Source organism: Panthera uncia, chromosome C2 (genome assembly GCF_023721935.1).
Source record: "Panthera uncia isolate 11264 chromosome C2, Puncia_PCG_1.0, whole genome shotgun sequence".
NCBI classification, from domain to species: Eukaryota; Metazoa; Chordata; class Mammalia; order Carnivora; family Felidae; genus Panthera; species Panthera uncia.
In genome coordinates this window covers 112,202,533-112,216,536 of record NC_064810.1, presented here as the reverse complement: position 1 = coordinate 112,216,536, position 14,004 = coordinate 112,202,533, and the positions used below count along the sequence as shown (strand labels likewise).

At 40.7% G+C, this 14,004-nt stretch overlaps 1 pseudogene; it reads left to right on the top strand.

The window, feature by feature from the left end:
- The first annotated feature begins 12,350 nt into the window (after positions 1-12,350).
- LOC125921954 (60S ribosomal protein L37a-like) lies at positions 12,351-12,714 on the top strand (annotated as a pseudogene).
- Positions 12,715-14,004: the final 1,290 nt, after the last annotated feature.

Sequence of the window (14,004 nt, the reverse complement as noted above, 5' to 3'; positions counted from 1 at the left end):
TGATGGCACTGTTATTGTCTCATAGAAGAAATGGTACTAACAGATAATTGGCTTTGCTTTTATCAATGTTCTCCAGACGAAGACCACCAGGAAAACCTGTAGTTGAACTAGCTGAGCTTTTGCAGGTTGCTGCGAAGGCAACACACACATGGAGGAACCTGGAGCATCTCAGTAAGAGGGTGTCAGAAAGAAGCTAGTAAATAATTTGAGCTTCAGTTGGGTAATTCAGGGGAGAGTCTTAGGAAGCAGGGACTTACTCTGGATTGTCAGAAAGTGGAGGCAGTTTTTTTTTTAAGTTTATTTATTTTTGAGAGAGGGAGAGAGAGAGCGCAGGGGGAGGAGAGAGAGAGAGAGAGAGAGAGAGAGAGAGAGAGAGAGAGAGAATCCCAAGGAGGCTCTGCACTGTCAGCACAAAGCCCAACATGGGGCTCAAATCCACAAACCATGAGATCGTGACCTGAGCCGAAATCAAGAGTTGAATGCTTAACCGACTGAGCCATCCAGGCACCCCTGGAGGGAGTTCTATGATTGGACATCCCAACAGGTCTTCTCGTGGGGAGAAGAGACTAGAGAGTCACACTCAGTCAGTGAGCAAGGGGAATGTTTTGTGTTGCACAGTGCCCTCGTTTTTGTCTCAATCATGGTCTGAGAGTGACCTCTTTTGATATAGATATTTGTGAGATTGTTTCTGTTCAGGGGCACCTGACTCAGTCTGTTAAATGTCTGACTCTTGATTTTGGCTTAGGTCTTGATCTCATAGTTGGTGAGACTGAGCCCTGTGTCAGGCTCTGTACTAACAGCAAAGCCTGCCTGGGATATTCTCTCTCTCTCTCTCTCTCTCAAAATAAATAAACATTTTATAAAAATTGTCTCTGTCCAACAAAATGACATCATAAGTGTCAGACCAGCTTGTAATAGTATTGACATCTAACTGTGAAAGTCAAATCCATTCTGGATGTTGTGGGCAACTTTTTTTTTCTTATTATCCTACCACTTTCTAGGGTATATGAATTCGTTGACGACTACTATCTTTAGTCCTGGTTCTATTTGAGTTTCTGAACCCACTTTTCCTTTTAGATCATTTTGATCCCTCCCTCATTATTTATTAGTGTGTGTGTGTGTGTGTGTGTGTGTGTGTGTGTGTGTATTATATTATATTATATTCAAGTGTTAATAAATTTCCTTAAATCTTTTTCTGGAGAAGATAAATGAATTCATGCATTCCTCTTGAGATCCAAGGGAATATAATTGTTTAAAAATAGCTTCCAAAATTTTAATGATTATCAAATTATGATATATGAGACAGGAAAGATTAAAGAATACAGTATAATGTGACCCATGTGAAACACTGGCATGGAATTCAAAGGCTTCTGTTAAGTGCTGAGTGTGTGGCCGTGATTTAGTCACTATCTCACCAGACCTCCCTTACATCATCTACAATATAACTACTTTGGGCTAGATTATTTTCTACTTCTATCAGTCTCCGATTCTAGAGCATAAAATAGTCTTAGCTATGTTATATGTATAGATACCTCCTTCCTTCCTTCTAACTCTTTATCATGGAAAACTTCAAATATGGATAAAAATAGAGAGAATAGTAAAGCAAATCCCAAATAACCATCATCAACTTCCCAGCTACCAAATTCCCAGCCCTGGCCAATGTTGTTGTGTTTCTACACCCACCCACGCTGGTGGCTATTTTGAAGTAAATCCCCAGATATCGTCTTGTTTCACTTGGTTTTCATTACTGGAAAAAAAAAAAAATTTAAGAAAAAGGACAATTTTAAAATGTGGAGCCCTATAATATCGCATTTGCTCATATATAGAAATTTAAGGAGAGTCTTCATTTAATAGTGTGACTGCAAATGAACAGCAGTTTTATCAGAAGGGGTCTTAAGATGCATCATGGTCAGTTTTACAGGGAAAAAAAAAAGTAAAGACTTTTTTTCAGAGTATTCTTTGCATTTAAAAATAGTTTTCTGAGGTGCCTGGGTGGCTCAGTGGGTTAAGCGACCGACTCTTGGTTTCGGCTCAGGTCATGATCTCATGGTTCCTGAAATCGAGCCCCGCTGTCAGTGGGGAGCCTGCTTGGGATTCTCTCTCTCCTTCTCTCCCTGCCCCTCCCTTCCTCGTGTGTACACATGACCTCTCTCTCTCTCTCCCAATAACAAATAAATAAACTTCAAAATATAGTTTTCTGCAGCCATTTGTCAGCTCTAATTGAAACAATCATATAAATGGGACCGAGGATCAGAGCTTGTGAGCCACATCAGGAAGAAAGTTCAGTTCCAGCTGCAGTCAGCCATAATCTGTTTTTCTGCTTGAGCCTCAGCTTTGGGTAAGCTGCATACCTGGGTCCACAGTTACACTTGGGGCCTCCCCAATGTTGTAGGAAATCAATGAAGATGATAGCGCAGATTCCACAGAGATTCATATTACAGGTAGGATTGCCAGAGAGCAAATAAAAATACAGAATGGCCAGTTAAATTCAAATTTTGCATAAACAACAAGTAATTTTTTAGTATGAGTATATCCCAGAAACTGCATGGGATGTACTAAAAAAAATTCACTGTTTATCTGAAACTTAAATGCAATTGGGGATCCTATATTTTATCTGGCAACCCTAATTACAAGGCATATGCTATGGTTACTCTGGCTGCATAATAAAACTTAGTGGTTTAAAGCAATAATAATTATATATCATATCTCCTATTTTCTATGGGTCAGGAATTCGGACAGAGCACAGGAGGCTAGCTTCTGGTGTTTCTGCTTCACGATGCCTGGGGCTTCAGCAGGAAGACAGGCCCAGAATCATCAAAAGCTTATTCATCCGGGGGCGCCTCGGTGGCTCAGTCAGTTAAGCTTCCAACTTCGGCTGAGGTCATGATCTCACAGTCCATGAGTTCGAGCCCCACGTCGGGCTCTGTGCTGACAGCTCAGAGCCTGGAGCCTGCTTCGGATTCTGTGTCTCCCTCTCTCTCTGACCCTCCCCCATTCATGCTCTGTCTCTCTCTGTCTCAAAAATAAATAAACATTAAAAAAAAAAAAAAGCTTATTCATCCAATGTATCTGGCAGTAGATGCTGGTTGTGAGCACAGCACATAGCTGTTAGCCAGAATGTTCACGTGGGGGCTTCCTTACAACATAGTAGATGGGTTCCCAGGGCAAGAGTCCCTAGAGAGAGAACCAGGCAGAAGTTGCATTACCTTTTATGACCTAGCCTCAGTGTCATTTCTACCCAGTTTCTTTGTTGTTGTTATCGTTTTTAAAAATTTTTTAATGTTTATTTTTGAGAGAGAAACAGAGTGTGAGCGGGGGAGGGGCAGAAAGAGAGGGAGAGAATCCTAAACAGGCTCCAGGCTCTGAGCTGTCAGCACAGAGCCTGACGTGGGGCTTAAAACCAGGAGCTGTGAGATCATGACCTGAGCCAAAGTGGGCGCTCAACCGACTGAGCCACCCAGGAGTGCCTTGTTTCTGTTTTTAAATATCTATTTATTTACTTTTGAGAGAAAGAGAGAGAGCACAAGGAGGGGAGGGGCAGAGGGAGAGAGGGAGGGAGAGAATCCCAAACAGGCTGGGATTGTCAGATGGAGTCTGATGTGGGGCTCAAACCCATGAACCATGAGATCATGACCTGAGCCAAAGTCAAACGTTTAACTAACTGAGCCACCCAGGCACCCCAACTTCCACCCAGTTTCAAAGGGAAGGAACATGGATCTGACTCTCTTTCTCACGTTGTGAGAACAGCATGGAGGGTGAATATATATATATTGGTACAGTCATCTTTAGAAATACAGGCTGCCACAGCTTGTCACGTCATTTAGATATCTTATATCTGAATATCCACCTGTAAAGATAGGTAACCATCCCAGCTATAACTTAGAATGGAGAGTCTCCTCACATGCTATTTTCATTAACGTTCTGTTGGACAGCTAAAGTGTAAATGTATACATTTACAATTGTAAGGGTAAAATGCCAAAATAATCATGATTGTGAAAGTTGTTTATTTTATATACAAAAGCAACTGTTAAGAACTACTACTAAATAGATCAATAGGGACATCAATCGACAGTTTATGCAATAATCCTGACCTTTGTTGGGATGTCTGAGTGGCTCAGTCAGTTAAGCTTCAGACTTCAGCTCATGTCATGATCTCACAGTTTGTGGTCTAAGCCTCATATTGGGTTCTGTGCTGACAGCTCAGAGCCTGGAGCCTGCTTCACATTCTGTGTCTCCCTCTCTCTCTCTCTGCCCTTCCCCCACTCACGCTCTGTCTGTCTCTCTCTTTCTCAAAAATAAATAAACATTAAAAACATTTTTTAATTTTTTTTAATTTTTTTAAGGGTTCATTATGTTATTTTTTTATTTTTTTATTTTTTTATTTATTTTTTTAATATATGAAATTTAACATTTTTTTAATAAAAATAAAATAATGCTGACCTTGGTGGAATTGCATTTCATTCATGGTTATTTAAATTCCATTTAAGCCATATCTTTCAAGGAAAAGTCAAATCGGAAATTCTTTACATGTTAGGAGGATATATTAAAAGCATAAAGATAACTTTACCACTTAAAATGTCATGGGCAGGAGAAACTCCAAAATCACACAATGACATCTGTGATAAATCATCCTTGATCCAGACAGGGTAATGCTATGATTCCATATCTTGTGAATATATATACAATGAAATATTATTCAGCCTTAAAAAAGAAAAAGATCTTGTCATTTACAACAAGGATGAATCTGGAGGACATTGTGCTTATGAAATAAGCCAGACACGGAATGAAAAAACTGCATGATCTCACCTATACATAGAATCTACATATTGAATACGTAGAAGGAAAGGTAGCATGGTGGTTACCAGGGGTCGGGGAGGTGGAGGAAATGGAGAGATATTGGCCAAGGGTGCAAAGTTGCAGTACGTAGAATGAACAGAAACCTACTGTACAACATGATGACTACAGTTAATAATACTGTATTGAATCCTGGAAATTTTGTGTAAAGAGTGTACGTCAGTGTTCTCATGACAAAAACAAAGGCAATTATGTGAAAAGATATGTTAATTTGCTTGACTATGGTAGTCATTTCACTATGTATATGTATGTCAAATCATCATTTGCATGCCTTAAATATATATGATTTTTATTTAAAAAAAAAAACCTGGTATGAAGAAAACAAGGAAGTATTAGACAAAAGTGAGGTGTCCCCAAATACCTTGTTTTTCCACCAGCTTCAGTTAAATGAACAGCTATTTAGTATCATAAACATGCAGGATATTGGCTTCAGCAGCAGAAATCTAGAGGTAGACAGTGTTGAGTAATTACTGATCTGAGGATAGTCAGACTTATAAATTTAGTCTACTAAGGGGTGCCTGGGTAGTTCAGTCAGTTAAGCATGTGACTTCAGCTCAGGTCATGATCTGAATTCGAGTCCCGCGTCAGGCTCTGTCCTGACAGCTCAGAGCCTGGAGCCTGCTTCACATTCTGTGTCTCCCTCTCTCTCTGCCCCTCCTGTGCATGCTCTGTCTCTCCCTCAAAAAACAAACATTTTTTTACAATTTAATTTCATCTACTAAAAGTTCAAATAATAAAATTGCAATGATAATTAGGCATGTTGGTAAAGTTTCAGATTAATTCTCATATAGCTCATGTTTATTCTATGAAGCTGATCTTTGGCTTTGGCCTCAATTTTGTATGAATATTGATTTTAACATTTGTTTGTTTAACATTTGGCCAAAATAAGTACAATGTCCACAGTGACCAGGGAAAATGTAGCATATGTAATCGATAGTTCTAAGCTTTCTACACAAGTTCTGTTTCCCTGTTTCCCTACACAAGTTCATTGTTTTTGAAAAAGCGCAGGTGAGGGAATTAACTTTCTGACAAGAAAAAACATACAAATGAATAAAAATAAAGATAAAATTTGGGTTGAAGAGGGAGTGTTGGCATAAAAATATTATAAATCTAAAAGGAAGATGGATGGAGGAAATTGGGCCTCCATAACCACAACATGGGAGGAGAGATTACAGGATGCAAAGGAGAGGGGCTGGGGGAAGAAGGGAAAGCTCGAAGAATGTGAGAGAAGGTTGGAATAACAGTGTCATGGAATGCAGTAGGGAATACATGAGTAAGGCAGGAAGACTGCTGAACAGTAGGGCCCTTCCTACTGGACCTCAGCATGACTTTTTAATGGGCTTACGTTTTGAGAACTACTGCCTTAAAACATGCAGAAAACAGGGCAAGCCAGAGTGATGAGAAGCTCTCTTCCAATCCCAGAATCTTCTGAAATCCCCAAGTTGTCCATGACTGTCTCAAGAATGGAAATTTACTAGAGCAAGTAGCAACTGTCTGAAATACCCCACAAAGGGCAGAGCCAGTGGAAAGTCAAAGGGAGGGTATCTTTCTGGCCCCAAATAAATATACTAATAACTGTGTACAACTTTACTGTGATCCTAGGGCCATATGTATTTCCTAGGACAAAACCACCAGCATCGCCTAGAAACTTGTTAGAAGGGCAATATCTCGGGCCCCATCCCAGACCTTCTAGATCAGCATCTGCATTTTAGCAAGATAGCAGATGATTCACATGCACATTAAAGTTTGAGAAGCCCTGGTCTATAACTTTGCTAGAAGCTTCAGTATACATATGGGTAGTCACAGTAATGCTAATCTCAATAGAAATATATTGGGCCTCTGCAATGTGTCTCATATGATAGCGGGTACTATGAAGACCATCAAAGATCTCTGGGACGTATTTTCTACCCTCTAGGTTTAAAGACCGTAATTAGGTAGGAAGGTTTTTTATTTTATTTTTGTTATTAATTTTTTTTTTTTTTTTTTTTGCAATTATAGTTCAGTCTTCAAAGTCTATGAAAGGAAAACAGTGTATTTCACTTTGGCTTCCCGTGGTTTGGAGCTGGTCATTCAATTTCAAGTGAGGGAAGTATATCCTTGAACTCAGACTTCTGGACCGCACCACTGACAGAGGAAGGGCAGCAGAATCAGCACAGAGTAAGTACATGTCACACCAGCTGCCTACACCTTTAAGAGATCTGCCCAAATATCGATCGGTCCTAGATATCATTCTTGTGCCTGATACATAAGGGCTTAATAAATATGCCAAAAAATAAACGTGTGAAAGTTAAAACTGACCTTTCAAAGTTCAAAGCTCATTGATATGATCAGCACTTTAAGTTCTGTCTTTAAAACTTGGTTTTAATGTTTTCGCTGCCTCAGAATGTGGTCTTAACCATACTTTTTGCTCTCTTTGCTCATCCTTTTATAGTTTGGAATCAGTCCTTAAAGTCAATCAATGTGAGCATCTTCAGGCAGTGGGACAGCATGAGCCCTCCAGCACTACCTTTTCCTTTCATTAAGACAAGCAGTGTGTAGTTTTGGGTTCAAGGGCTGACGTGATGCTTTCTAGCTGTTTGGGTTTCAGCAAGCCCCAGACCCCTCTGAGCCTGTTTCCTCTGGTATAAGAAAGAGGCAGTTACTGTAACCACCTCAGAGGGACGTGGTAGAGATAAAATGAGTTAAAGATGAAAAGCATTAAAGTCATACATAGCATGTAACAAGTGTACAAGAAATATTGACTACATAACCTTATTGAGATTTATTCCTGACAACGAACAGTTTCAAAGAAGCATTTTTACCTTCTCAGAGGAGCCTTTCCTGCCTCACCTGAATCCCCCTGCCACTATATACGCTTTCATGGCTTCCTCTATGCCATGGCACAGGTCACAGCTGGCTATTATGTTTCTGAGACTATGTGATTAACAAGAAGCAGCATAGCATGTGGGGCTAAGAGCACAGACTTTTGTTTGTTTTAGCACAGGCTGCATGGAATCAAATCCTAGCTCTTGCTACTAATTGTAAGGTCTTGGGCAAGTTACTCTCTGTCTCTCAGTTTTCTCATCAGTAAAATGCACATTAATAATAGAACCTACTTTACAGGCACCTGAGTGGCTCCGTCCAGTAAGCGCTGGACTTTTGATTTCGGCTCAGGTCGTGATCTCATGGTCATGAAATCGAGCCCTGCATTGAGGCATTCAATGCAAAGCCCCCTTGGGACTCTCTCTCTCTCTCTCTCTCTCTCTGCCCTTCCCCTGCTTGCATATGCTCTTTCTCTCTCTCAAAATAAATAAATAAGCTTTTAAAAAATAAAAAATAATAGAACCTACTTTATACAGTTGCTATGAGAAATATATTGCTTGGCATGTAATAAGTACTAGGCATGTTTTCTATTGTTAACATTATCAGTATTTATCATCCTTTCCTTATCAGCTCTATTTAACATTTCTCCAGTGCCTAGTTCAGTGCCTGATACATAAGGGCTCAATAAATATGCTAAAAGAATAAATGAATGAAAGCTAAAATTGACATGATTTTAGCTCATTGATATGATAAATGCTTTTACCCGGTTGTTTTCAATACTATTTTCCAAATTTCAATTGTCTTCTTTCTGCTTTTGTTCTTCCTTTCTAATCTGTATGTGAATTTTTTAAAGCAAATATGACCAGGGAAAAATAGTATCAAAAATAATTGGGGAAATACCTACCCAAAGGTACAGACCAAGAGAATAATGTATAATCTTACAAAGTCAGAGGTGTAAATATAAAAGAACAAATGTGTTAAAATTTCCCTGCCTTGTAAAAACCTTAACGTGGATTTCTAAACTTGGTCTCTCTTGCAGCCCATGAGTAGATTTCATTTTAAAAAGAGGATGAGAACCCTCAGTTAGTGATGTTATACTTTATGGAGAGTGGGTGGAGGCTGAGTTCCTGTTGAAAGTTAATTTTCTACCTATAACCATAGTGACATGAAACAATGCTAAAACCAGTCGATATTTGGGCGGCTCTCTTGGACAGATTTATCAGCCAGGGCTCATGCTTCTCTGAGAGGTCAAGCTGTGTCCTTTTGTACAGAGAGGGCCACACAACACCCATTGGAATCATAAGGCAGCACATGCGTGCATTTGCTCTTTCCGGTTGTGAAAACAGCTAGAAATACTGACTTTTACTTGTTAATGGCACCTGCAAGATCCCCAAGCCCAAATCTTAACTCGGGCTGTGTCTACTCATATGAATAGAGGGAATTACCCAGATTATTCAGCCTATAACTAAGAAAGCCCTTAATCTGATACTAAATCCACACAGGCAGCCTTCCTTGTGATAATGTAAGAGTAGATGCCAGTTTGGGTTACCGAGATTTTACACTGTGGTAGTTAAGAGCACAGTCTCTGGAGACAGACTTCCTGGGTTCAAATCCTACCTCGACCATTGTGACAATTTAAAGTATCAAAGACTTTGTGGCCATCTTTCCTGGAGAGATGAGGTCTGTGCCCCTTCCACTGAATCTGAGATGACTCTGACAATTCTGACCAAGCGGATACAATAAAAGGAGACCTGTCCCAGTTTCTGGCCCAGGCCTTAAGAAACTGGCAGCTTCCACTTTCTTGTCTCTTGGATCCTTAAGCCACCATGAAAAATCTGACTACACTGCTACAGAGACCACAAGAAGAACCCTAAAACTAAAGGGGGAGGTGAAGGCCCCATTGAGCCCAGTCTTACAGCCCTTCCCATCAAAGCACCTGGCAGGTGAGTGAAGCCTTCATGGGCCCTACAGACCAATGCAATGCAGTCTTCAGCTGAATAAGAGCAAATAACCCCAGTCAACACCACCTGGGACAGAAGAATCACCCAGTTGATTCCTCACCTACAAAATCATGATATGTATAATAAAACGGTTGCTATTCCAAATACAAAGCTCTAACGTGCCTTATGATACCTTGATAGATAACTAGAACAACACTTACTAGTTGTTTTGGTTTCCTCACCTTTAAAGTAGGGACAATAATTACAATACCTACCTTAGCAGGTTGCTCTGAAGATTAAACAAGTAGTAACGCAAAGCCCTTAGACTAGTGCCCAACACGTGGCAATTGCTCTGTAAAATCTGTCTCCTGTTAAGCTTGGATGACAACTCTTATTAGCTTTCTGAGACAGAGAAGTCTGAGAGTGGGCCCCATGTCATCTAGTCTCCAGGCCATCTGGACCTTTTATAGTCTCATCTCAACCAGGACACGGGCCCCTTTTAGAGCACACATGTTGAAATGACCCCAAGTATGAAGGACTAGAGTTTACCATTCCACCTAAGATTAGCTACTGCCTTCCTGCAGGCCAGCTATCTCCCATCCCTCAGGACAGTGGAGGCTGAACTGGTTCCCAGTCCTGATCCCAACTCACGCCCCTCTGCATGATCCAGCTCCCCCAAACCACGCTTCATCCCATCTTCAACTTTCACTTGTTACCCTTTCTTTCCCTCAAATGACCCCTCCCCTTCTCCCTGCTAACACAGATTCCTTCACAAACACTTGGGAAATGAACAAGCTCCAAGTTTCCCAAGGATGTTCTGGGTAACCTAGTCCTTCAGGATGTGGCAAAACAGAAGAGTGCTGTGCATGGTGAAGTTTTGGAAACACTGGACACTACATTTCTTAACTTTCCTTCGATAATTACAAGTGCATTTGCCAATTACAAGCCCTAAAAAGTTATGCCATTCAGAAGTCTATTTAACTTTGTATTATCTAGATTTTTACAAACATACCTTGACTGTGAAACACTTTTCTGGTACAACAAGACTTCTTGGAAGGAGGGACCACTGAACTAAGTCCTAGAGATGTGGAAGAGGGAAGCAGGTGAAGGGAGCAGAGAAGAAAGCAAGAGGATGATTGACTTGATTTGGCAGGAAGGCAAATTAGAGAGGGATGGGTTTAAGGTATGAGAGTCATGGGAGGCTCCTGAGCGTTTTAGGCAAGAGCATATTAGATCAGATTAGCATTGGCTCTTAAAATGTTTTTGACCCTTATTATTATTTTTAATGTTTATTTATTTCTGAGACAGCACAAGCAGGCAGAGAGAGGGAGACGGAGGATCTAAAGCGGGCTCAGAGCTGACAGCAGTAAGCACGATGTGGGGCTCAAATTCTCCAACTGTAAGATCATGACCTGACCTGAAGTCAAATGCTCAACCGACTGAGCCACCCAAGCATCCCTTTTGGAGATCTATAAGTAAATTAAACATGTTGCATTATTACCCATTATCTACACGTACATTATAAAACTTTCATAAAATGGCTGTAATTCTTGTTACATGCAATGCCCACTAATATTTTCCGTCATTTCTTTCTCCTTTTGGAAATCACATTTCAGGAGCTGTTTCAATTAATGTAGGCAAGCAAAGGTGGGGAGCTAAATTGTTAACACCTGAATATGAATGTGTCGGCCCCTCATATTCTCCCTGATGTGCTAGATGAATAAATAAATGAGAGTGATCTCCTTTCCGTGAAGCAGAAGAGCCTATTCTAGTTCTTCTGCTAAGGAGCAGTTAATTCTTATACTCTCTGTGCACGATTTCCATTGTCTCTTGTCTCAAGTAAGAGGTTGTAATACCATCGAGGACAGAAAGTAAGTCAGATTTTTATTGTTGTTGTTCATCAGAACAGCACTTGGCATATTGGTGGACACATTGTGGGCATTCAAACACACTGACTGGTTGCATTCCACTGAATTGATGATTCTTCATCCATTGCAAGGCAAAGACGTTTAGCAGGCTGAGAAACAGTAGTACGCTTCGCCTAAGTATTGTGCACACCCCAGCAGGTGATCAGTCACCTGGAAAATATCTCCTACTCCTGTGCTTATTGTCTCATCACAGAGAGGAACCCCTGGACTTCCTGCTGCTTAATCTCCAGCAGTCAAACCTCCCAGAGGGTGAAGTCCAAGACTGCCACTGAAGGATGTTTGCATCCTTGTATTCTTTCTGCAAAGATCTCTACTGTCTTTATGTCCCTCCCAGAGCTGCCATCTGCTTTCACTTCTGAGGTCTTTTTACAGGACTGGATCCAAAATGGGACGCAGTCTCAACTCCTCCGCTCTTTATGATCTCTGAAAAAGAGGTCTTGAGCCTTTTTGGCTTAAGGGCTTCACTGCTCAACAGAGAGCAAGCAACAAACCATCAAGCTTGGGTGTCACAAGAACAACTGCCAGAATCTCACAACATTTTTTTCTAGTGCCTAGAGCAGTCTGTTGGTGACTCCCATCCCTTCCTGGGGGCAAATTTCTGCCTCCCTCCCCCCACTTTTCTCCAGATTAGGTGTTCCACTTCCTGCTTGCAGGTCTGAAGGCACAATTAATAGCTGAACAATAAATGAGTTAGTCATCCTCCAAGTGTTGAAGTCTCAATGGCCAGAGCATTCCAGAAAAGTGACTATCAGCGTTTCCTCTTCTCCACACAGGAAATAAACGACCTCAGCCCTCTCCCTCACAGTTACTCATGTGCCACAACTTCTCAAAAATTGTGAAAGGACTGTCTGGGCTCAGACCTAGTTTGTGGCGACATGGCTAAACATACCAAGAAGGTCAGTAATTATGGGATCCGTTATGGTGTCTCCCTCAGGAAATGGTGAAGAAGACTGAAGTAAGCCAGCAGGCCAAGCACGCTTGCCCTTTCTGTGGCAAAACCAGTAGGAAAAGACAAGCTGTGGGTATCTGGCATTGCAGTTTGTGCATGAAAACGATAGGCAGTGGTCCCTGGACATACAAAACCACTTCTGCAGTCACAGTCAAGTCAGCCATCAGACAACTGAAGAAGTTGGAAGACCAGTAGAAATTCTACCATTTGAAACATTGTTAGCTAGCCTATAATAAACAGGAAATTCACATAACAAAATTACTTTGGCTTGTTGTTAAATTTATTAACTAGATGTTCCAATTTTTGTTGCATTAATCTTGCTTTCTCAAAAAACTTGGAAATTAAAAATCCTTCTAATTTTTATTGGAAAGAAAATTGTGGAAGGAAACTGAGGTGTGGTGCACAGTACCCTTTACTAGCATCTATTCTCTCAGATAGTGTAGACTGGCAATTCCAGTTGCTAGTCTGAAAAGTCTAGGATGTCAAGGTTGTGTTGACTAGTGTTATTCAAATGCCATGATGGGAAATTCTAGGGACCAAAGGCCCTGGCAAAAGAAAGAAGGTTACCAGGACCCAGGGGGTTGGGGGTGAGGGGGCTGCCTAGCTTCAAGGTGGCATCAATGATGATTAATTCAAGCCTTACATTTCTAGAACCTTGTCTTCTTCTGTGGGATTACTCTCAAGACTCCCTGTCAAAAACTGGAGGGTTATAAATAAAGCCGATTTGCACCTGCTTGGAGTGTTGGAAAACAACTTCGAGAAAAGTGATAACAGTCCTTATCTGTTGGTGGTGGGAACACAGTTGGTTCTCCTTTTCATCCTTCTGTTTGTCTGTATATCTGACTTTTTAACCTCAATAAATGAATATTTATAGGATTTTTAATAAGGGGACAAAATCAAAATTATTGTTCAGAAGAAAGTATGTCCCACTGTTTCCATATATTTTGCACATAGTGACATTCTATTTATATTGAAAAGATAATCGATAATCTTTTTTTTTTTTTTTTTTTTTTTTTAAATTTCTGAAAAGGAACATCTATTAGGGAGACCATAGCCCAGGTTTCGGCAACATAGCATCTTGATTTATAATCTTAGCTCCTTGCCTTATTATGCTGGAATGACCTTGCAAAATGTACTTTACTTGTCTGAGCCCGAGTGTCTTCACCTATAGAGGGACATGATATCCTCTTCACGGAAGATGAGGAGCATTTAAAGTGCTCTTTGCAGGGCGCCTGGGTGGCTCAGTCAGTTAAACGTCTGACTTTGGCTCAGGTCATGATTTCACGGTTTGTGGGTTTAAGCCCTGTATCGGGCTCTGTGCTATGTGCAGCCTGCTTGGGATTGTCTCTCTCCCTCCCTCTCTGCCTCTACCCCCACTTGTGTGCTACAAATAAATAAATAAACAAACTTGAAAAAAATAATAATCATTCTGATTTTATCCTTTAAAAAATTTTTGTAGGTCCGGGCCCAGTGATACCCAATGAGGCCATCAAATTGTTATTTTCGTATTGAGGAAAACAGAAGCTCTTTT